Source organism: Triticum urartu, chromosome 5 (assembly GCF_003073215.2).
Source record: "Triticum urartu cultivar G1812 chromosome 5, Tu2.1, whole genome shotgun sequence".
Lineage (NCBI taxonomy): Eukaryota > Viridiplantae > Streptophyta > Magnoliopsida > Poales > Poaceae > Triticum > Triticum urartu.
This window is the reverse complement of record NC_053026.1, coordinates 6,318,321-6,327,624: the sequence shown is the minus strand read 5'-3', so window position 1 is coordinate 6,327,624 and position 9,304 is coordinate 6,318,321.

Here is a 9,304-nt window from a genome sequence, read left to right as displayed (position 1 = left end):
GTTGATGTTGAAGGAACCAGGAGCTGATGCAGGACCTGGGAACCTAGGCAGTCGTGGGATCGGCTTCTGGACCTGGGGTCTGTACGCAATATGATAGTTGAATTGTGGTCCTGCAGCAGACTCAGGCACAGAATGTTCAGGAGCAGTAGCTTCATTGTCTTCTGAAGCTATTGTTGGGTTGGGCTCCACATTTGCTTCGGCGTTGTTTGTGGCAGCCTCAACATTTGCAGACTCAGGCACGTTCTCCTGGAGAACTGCTTCTTGTTGGTGTGGGGGAGTTGGAGCTTGTGGTGTCTCTGCATGCTCTTTGGCTGATGCAGCCGGAATGTCGTCAGCAGCCTGAGCCCTTGGCCCTTTGCGAAGCCTACGGAATTTGGGCGACGCTTGTGGAGTTGCAGTGGGCTGTGGCTCATCTTCCTCCTGTGGGCGATCTGCCCATGATGCATCTTGTGTGATTGGCGTCAATGGACGACCAATACTGATCAGTTCGCTTGTCTCAAGCTGAGGAAGGGCTGCATCACCTTGCACATTGTCTTGGAGACCAATGTCTTCAACAGCGTAGGGTTCGTCTGCTGGAATGTCTTCAGTGTTGGGTTCATGCACAGTCAACTGACGATCTGCGTCAGGATAGCGGATGGAGAGGGGTTCAACTGTCAAGGGCTCTGTGGGAGCAGCCCGAGATTTCTTGGTCTTGCGCTTCTTGATGATGGGTTCTGAAGGAGAGGCTTCAGAATGTTTTCTCTTCTTAGCTACAGCCTCTGCAGTCCGTGTCTTCTTGTGCTGTGAGGCGGTTGATCGACTCTTTGGCTTCGAGCCAGTCGTTGAAGTGGGGAAGACAATCGGAGCAGTTTCTGACCTTGGCGCTTCAGGTTCAGGCACAGCAGCCTTCTTTTTCTTCTTCGCGGCCATCCTGGGGTCAATGCCAGGACGCCCAAGTGCCTTGCGTTTCTCTGCCTCATTGTAGGCCTGCACGCAGCGATCAGCCAAAGTCTTCATGCGTTCTCGCGAGCCTTGAGCTTCGGCACGCGTCTTCGGGAAGTTCTCTTTCAGCTCGTGCAACATGATCTTGAAGTTTCTTACTTCTTGCACACTGAGCTTGGCCACGTGCTTCTTGAACTGATCCTTTTCATAATCAATTTTCTGCTTCAGTTCTACAATGCGCTGGGCTATTGCAAGTTCTGAAGCAATTGCGCCTTGAAAAGCAACACTGAGGCCTATGGGCAGCTGCAGATCATTGAAGCTGATGTCCGGTGAGGCAAACCATTCATCGATGAAGTTGTGGATGATGGCGACATCAAACAGAGGCAGATTGTTGAAGATTTCAGCCTCCTCCTTGCTCTTGATGAGCTGCTCAAGAGCATCATCTCCAAGATCTTCATCGCTTGAGAGATCAATGGCTTCGCAGCGCAGAATGTCAGCAGCTGTGAGCTCTTTGCCTGTGTGTGGCTGAGGCTTCTTGGCTTCTTGGGGCTTGGACACTCGTGATAAGCCTTCTGACTGCACACTGGCTTCAGGAGGTGCAGTTGCTAAAGGCTTCACTCTTGCGATCTTGGGAGAAGCGACTGGCTTTGAAGCTTTTGGCTTCTTCTGCTTCGGCTTCGGCGCAGCAGGGGCGTCATCTGACTCAGTATCTGCTGGAGGGTCATTCACAGCAGTCCCTTGGACTAGGATGCGAGTGATGAGGCCTGCAAGATTGGCATACGGCCCGATGATATTGGGATCGGCGTTGCGTGTGCCATCCGCCCTTGGTGAGGAGGGACCAGGGTTGAAGTCAAGCCCAAATTTCTTCTTGTTTATCTTTGCTGACTGTTGTGCAAACTGAAAGTTGCGCTTGAAGAGATTATCATCGCGGCACCAGAGAAGTGATGACGGATGTGCCTCAGCTGGCTGTGGTCCTCTCACCATGCATGGATAGAAGCCTTGAGCAATGGCTTCGACTCTGGACCTGGGTACGAGATTTTTGTATAGTACGTCTCCCCACGGTCTCTTGATGGCGCACTTCTCCGCATATTCCTGAGTGACGAAGCGGTAGTGGAACCATTGCTCTGCCCAATATCTTCGAATCCATTGGATTCGTGTCTTGCGCTGACCATAGCTTTCTTCAGGATCAGTTTTGTACATCTCTGCCAATTCATCAGGCAGATCTTTGGACGTTTCACCACGTCGCTGTCTGCCTCCCTTCCTTGCTGCTGTTTCTGAAGCCATGAATAACTTGGAAGGCTTCAAGATGTTCAAAGGCTTCAAAGGCTTCCTTTTGCAAGAACTGACTTCAGGAGAGTTGATGTGATGCTGCAAGTACTCTGCAAACGAATGCAGACTATGAGAACCAAAGGATTCTCCCACGGACATGTACCTGTGACAGCATTAAGGTGCGAGGGAAGGGGAAGAGGTCATATGCATTCTCAGAAGATTTTGAAGATAAATCGGTTTAGAAGACATAGACCTCATTGTGCGAAGACATTCACTCACAGATAAAAAGTTGGTTCCAGATTTGTACGAACCCACAGATCAGTACAAGTGAGGAATCTAGCTACCTTATGAAGCACAAGTGAATATACTAGGCATGTCATGAGATGTAGCGTGATAACTAACTGATGTGAAGAGAAACTCCTTATGGCAGAAAGTGACTGAGCTATGGGATCAAAAGAGGCTGTAAAAAGAGGTTTTATTTACCACACTTGGAACTGCTAGACGAAGTGAGAGTTGAGGCCGAGCAGTCCGATCCTCCGTGCCCTAACTTGGCGACGGAAGACACCTACGGCGACGGCGGAGAGAGCGATGTCCGCTGTCGGCGTGAAAACGGCGTCAGAGAGGTTGCAGCAGTGAAGCGCTTCGTCGCCGGCGTCGTCGAGTGCTAGCGGTGGCGCTAGGGTTCGTGCGAGGGTGGAAGAAGGAGATAATGACCGCAGTGAATCGTGTATTTATAGGGATAGAGGCGGCACTGTGCTATTATGCAGGTACCCCTGGCGGTTCGCATTTGAGGCACGCGTGACCAGTTAGAGGAAGATTGGGATTTGTTCCACGTCCCACGCACGCCTAAATTGTTGGGCGGTCGTTCCTGCTTCTCCGGATCTTATGTGGAGGAATGAGCATTAAAAACGGACTTTTATGGTTGTCACTATGTCTTCAGCTGACAAGGACACAGTGAAGACATTTGACAGTTTCAACAGAATGCATATGACTTGGAGAGATAGAGTTTGAGATAGAAAGCATAGAGAGGTTAGGGTCCGATCACATTCACTTAGTTCAAAAGATTCAACCAAGAAGACATAGCTATAAGTGAATGCTGTAGAGGACAGAACATCAGTACATATATATCCATATAATCAACGCAGTGAAGATAATCATGAAGACATACTGAGAATGAAGCCAAACCAATTGTGAAGACATTGAGAGGTAACGCCATGAGAGAAACACTTCAAAATGGAACGTTTGGTGGTGGCGTTACCCACCGTATAGAAAGTATTAGACCCAGACACGGCGCACAATTATCGTGGCGCTCCGAAGTCAAATTCCACATTAATGTATTCACACTTAGAATGTATGTCTTCATTGTTTGAAGATATACGCTACTTCGTGTGTTGCACATCTAAGTCATCAATATGCTTAAGTGTTAGGATGTGTGCCTGATCACAGGACATTTGAGGATTCCAAGATATTTAGCTCACACCGTAACTTGCAAAATCTCTTCTCATCCAAGGGCTTGGTGAAGATATCTGCCAATTGCTCTTCAGTGTTGACGTGTATGATATCAATGTCTTCCTTCACAACATGATCTCTGAGAAAGTGATGACGAATTTCAATGTGCTTTGTCTTCGAGTGCTGAACTGGGTTGTTGGCAATCTTGATGGCGCTTTCGTTGTCGCAGTAAAGTGGCACTTGCTTCAGATGAATGCCATAATCCTTGAGTGTTTGCTTCATCCACAGAAGCTGAGCGCAGCAAGATCCAGCAGCAATGTATTCAGATTCAGCAGTGGAGAGTGATACACAGTTCTGCTTCTTTCAAGACCAACATACAAGTGATCGTCCCAGAAAGTGACATGTGCCTGATGTAGACTTGCGATCAACTTTGTCACCAGCATAATCAGCATCCGAAAATCCAACCAAATCAAACTCTGAGCCCTTTGGATACCATAATCCTAGAGTTGGGTGTGAGCCAAATATCGAAGAATTCGCTTCACAGCTAAGTGATGCGACTCCTTTGGTGTCGCTTGAAATCGAGCACACATGCAAACACTAAGCATGATATCTGGCCTAGATGCACATAAATAAAGCAAAGACCCAATCATGGAGCGGTATACCTTTTGATCGAACTCTTTACCATTGTCGTCGGGACCCAGATGATGCTTGGCTGGCATTGGTGTTGTGAAGCCTTTGCAGTCTTGCATACCGAACTTCTTCAGGCACTCTTTAAGATATTTCTCTTGAGATATGAAGATGCCGTTGCGTTGTTGCCGTATTTGAAGACCGAGGAAGAACTTCAGCTCCCCCATCATGGACATCTGATATTGCTCTTGCATCATATATCCAAACTCTTCACTATACTTCTGATTGGTGCAGCCGAAGATAATGTCATCCACATATATTTGGCACACAAACAGTTCACCATCATATGTCTTCGTGAAAAGAGTGGGATCCAGGGAACCAGGTATGAAGCCTTTGCTTTTCAGAAAGTACTTGAGTGTATCATACCAGGCCCTAGGGGCTTGTTTGAGGCCATACAGTGCCTTGTTGAGCTTGTATACCATATCAGGATGTTTTGGATTTTCAAAGCCAGGTGGTTGTGCAACATACACTTCTTCTTCAATCTTGCCATTGAGAAAGGCACTTTTCACATCCATCTGATAGAGAAGTATGTTATGATGATTTGCATAGGCCAGCAGTATGCATATGGCTTCAAGCCTAGCCACAGGAGCAAATGTTTCATCGAAGTCAATGCCCTCCACTTGAGTATATCCTTGAGCAACGAGACGAGCTTTGTTTCTGACAACTTGACCATGCTCATCTTGCTTGTTGCGGTATATCCATTTGGTGCCTATTATGTTGTGCTTCCGTGGATCAGGACGCTTAACCAGTTCCCATACATTATTCAGCTCAAACTGTTGAAGCTCTTCTTGCATAGCTTGAATCCATTTAGGTTCCATGAAGACTTCTTCAACTTTCTTGGGTTCTGATATTGAGACGAATGTGAAATGCCCACAGAAGTTTGTTAGCTGAGTTGCCCTTGAACGAGTGAGTGGACCAGGTGCATTGATGCTGTCAAGTATTTTGTCAATTTGTACTTCATTTGCAACACGAGGGTGTGTGGGGCGAAGACTTTGCTCTTGCTGATCTATGTGGTCATTTGAAGGTATATCTTCAGGCTGAGCATTGTCTTCATGTGGATCAGGTGCTGAGATGATAAGTTCTTCTTCAGGATGAGCTTTAGAAGGTACAATTTCTCCAGTTCCCATAAGCTTGATTGATTCATTTGCTGGAACTTCATCTAGCACATTTGGCAATTGCTCTCTTTGTGATCCATTGGTTTCATCAAATCGCACATCCACTGTTTCAACCACTTTGTAGTGGAAGAGATTGAAGACTCTGTAGGAGTGCGAATCCTTTCCATATCCAAGCATGAAGCCTTCATGTGCTTTTGGTGCAAACTTTGAGGTGTGGTGTGGGTCCTTGATCCAGCATTTTGCGCCAAATACTCTGAAGTAACTGACATTTGGCTTCTTGCCAGTTAGGAGTTCATAAGATGTCTTGTTCAGAAACTTGTGAAGATAAACACGATTGATTGTATGGCATGCAGTATCAATGGCTTCAGTCCAGAATTTTCTTGGAGTCTTGTATTCATCTAGCATTGTTCTGGCCATCTCAATGAGTGTTCTGTTCTTGCGTTCGACGACGCCATTCTGCTGTGGCGTGTATGGAGCTGAGAATTCATGTGTGATGCCCAAGGTATCCAGATATGTATCAAGGCCAGTGTTCTTGAATTCAGTGCCATTGTCACTTCTGATGTGCTTTATCTTGGCGCCAAAATTGTTCATAGCTCGATTTGCGAAGCGTCTGAAGACATCCTGCACTTCAGTCTTGTAAAGGATTATGTGCACCCAAGTATATCTAGAATAATCATCAACAATTACGAAGCCATAGAGGCATGCAGAAGTAGTAAAAGTTGAGTAGTGAGTGGGACCGAAAAGATCCATGTGAAGCAGTTCGAAGGGTTGAGTAGTGGTCATGATTTTCTTCGAAGGATGTTTTGCCCTTGTCATCTTCCCTGCTTCACAGGCACCGCATAAGTGATCTTTCTTGAACTTGACGCCCTCGATGCCTATGACGTGCTTTTTCTTCGCAAGGGTGTGGAGGTTCCTCATGCCAGCATGCCCGAGCCTTCGATGCCAAAGCCAGCATTCTGAAGCTTTTGCAAGAAGACATACTGCAAGTTGTGGTCCTGCTGAGAAATCTACCACATACAAATCACCTTTCCTATACCCTTCAAACACTAGAGATTTGTCAGATTCCATTAGCACCAGGCAGCGATATTTGCCAAACATTACAATCATATTCAAATCGCAAAGCATTGAGACAGACATTAAGTTGAAGCCAAGGGATTCAACAAGCATGACTTTATCCATGTGTTGATCCTTTGAGATTGCAACTCTACCTAGACCCAATACCTTACTTTTACCAGTGTCAGCGAATGTAATGTGGCTCTTGTCGGATGGACGTAAAGTTGAGTCCATAAGAAGGCTTCTTCTGCCAGTCATGTGATTTGTACACCCACTGTCAATAATCCATTCTGAAGACTTTGAAGTCGCTGGTGTCGTACCCTACAGTGCAGTTAGGGGGATAGGCTTCACGAAGAGTGTTGTGAAGCATAAACATTTGACGAACCAGTGGGTTATGAAAACTTAGATCCAGATTAGGACTAATGGGGAGAGTAGCATGCGATTCAGGAACGAAGTACATAATGATGCCATTTGGGCGGTTTATCTTGCGCCCCACAAGATTTTTATGGTCCCCAGAAATAGCATCAGAAGATTTTGTTTTTGTGCTGGAGACCTTTCCCTGCAAAAGAGAGTTAAGCTTTCTTAACCACCCACATCTTCAAGGGTGGCTTAGAAGCTATGAGTCTAAGTGCAGCATCTGAGAATTTTGGCTTTGAAGCCTTAGCAAACAGTCTAGCAGGGGGACAATAATACTCATAGGCATAAGCAGAATAATTTTTGGTCATATGAATATGACGGTTCGATGAACCGCTCTCATATTCATATGCCTGAGTATGGTTTCCCTGCAAAACATTTGCGTTAGTGTGACTCAGGTGAGTCCTCTGTCTGTATGAAGCCTTTGGACCGAGGTTTGTCTTCTTCAAGTGAGGTGTCATGAAGACATTCACAGGAAGATTTTCCAGACATGTTTTCGGAACCCAGATCTTCTTCATAGGCGGTCCATTCCTGCAGTTAGTACCAATGTACATGGCAAACACTTCACCATTCTGATTCTTAAACAGTTTATAGTTTGCATCAAAGGATTCATCAATGATAATTGGGTTAGCACAAGTGAAGCCAGATAAATTGGATGGATCTGCTGAAAGTTCCTTTGCAGCAACCCATGTAGTTTTGGGGTACTGCTCAGGTTTCCAGTAAGAGCCATCTGCATTGATTTTCCTCACGAACCCAACACCCTCTTTCCTAGGGTTTCGGTTCAGAATCTGCTTCTTAAGGACATCACATAATGTTTGATGCCCTTTCAGACTTTTGTACATCCCTGTTTCAAGCAATGTCTTCAACCTAGCATTCTCATCAGCAATAGCAGTGGTATCCTCAGCAGAGGGGTTAGTTGCCACATCAACAGTTGAAGATATTGGAACAGTAGTAGCAGTGGAACATTCAGCAACAGAATTAGCATTATTACGCTCAATGCATTTAAGACATGGTGGTTCAAATCCTTCCTGAGCGGGACTGATCTGTTCGGCGCGAAGTGACTCGTTTTCCTTTTGAAGATCTTCATGAGCCACCCTCAATTTCTCAAGTTCTTGCTTCCTTTGAAGATAGTCATAGGAAAGCTTTTCATGAGTTGTTGAGAGAGTATCATGACGATCTTCAAGTTCCTGATACTTAACATGAAGGTTTTTTATGTCTTCAATTAAGGATTCAGATCGAGTCATTTCAGCACCCAACAGATCATCGCTTCTGTCTAATAGTTTTTGAATATGTTCCATAGCTTTCTGTTGTTTAGTTGCAATTTTAGCAAGTGTTTTGTAGCTAGGTTTTGAATCACATTCAGAGTCATCGTCACTGGATGTTTCATAGCGAGTGGTGCGTGTGTTTACCTTGGCACCGCGTGCCATGAAGCAGTAGGTAGGAGTGGAGTCGTCCTTGTCATTTGCGTCGGTGTCGGTGATGCAGTTATTGTCTTCAGTGTTGAAGATGGACTTGGCGACGTATGCTGTAGCCAGACTCGCAATGCCAGAATCAGACTCCTCCTCAGACTCCACCTCTGCCTCCTCAGATGCGGACTCCTCTTCTGAATCCATCTCCTTTCCAACAAACGCACGTGCCTTGCCAGATGAGCTCTTCTTGTGTGATGAAGACTTTGATGAAGACTTGGAAGAAGACTTTGAGTGTTTCTTCTTCTTCTTGTCGTCAGAATCATATTCCTTGCTCTTCTTCTTCCTTCTGTTCTCATTGTCCCACTGTGGACACTCAGAGATGAAGTGCCCAGTTTTCTTGCACTTGTGACATGTTTTCTTCTTGTAGTCATGAGCAGAAGCTTCATCATTCCTTGAGCTTGATCGTGAAGATTTTCTGAAGCCTTTCTTCTTGGTGAATTTTTGAAACTTCTTCACTAGCATTGCAAGTTCTCTTCCAATGTCTTCAGGATCATCAGAACTGCAGTCAGATTCTTCTTCAGATGAGGAGACAGCTTTTGCCTTCAAGGCACGAGTTCGCCCATAGTTTGGACCGTAGATATCTCTTTTCTCAGAAAGCTGAAACTCATGTGTGTTGAGCCTCTCAAGTATGTCAGACGGATCGAGTGTCTTGAAATCAGGACGTTCTTGAATCATCAGGGCCAGAATGTCAAACGAACTATCAAGTGATCTCAGCAGCGTCTTGACGATTTCATGTTTGGTGATCTCAGTAGCGCCGAGGGCTTGTAGCTCATTTGTGATGTCAGTGAGCCGATCAAAGGTGTGCTGGACATTCTCATTGTCATTTCGTTTGAAGCGGTTGAAGAGATTGCGAAGGACACTGATTCTTTGATCTCTCTGGGTTGATATGCCTTCATTAACTTTGGAGAGCCAGTCCCAGACCAGTTT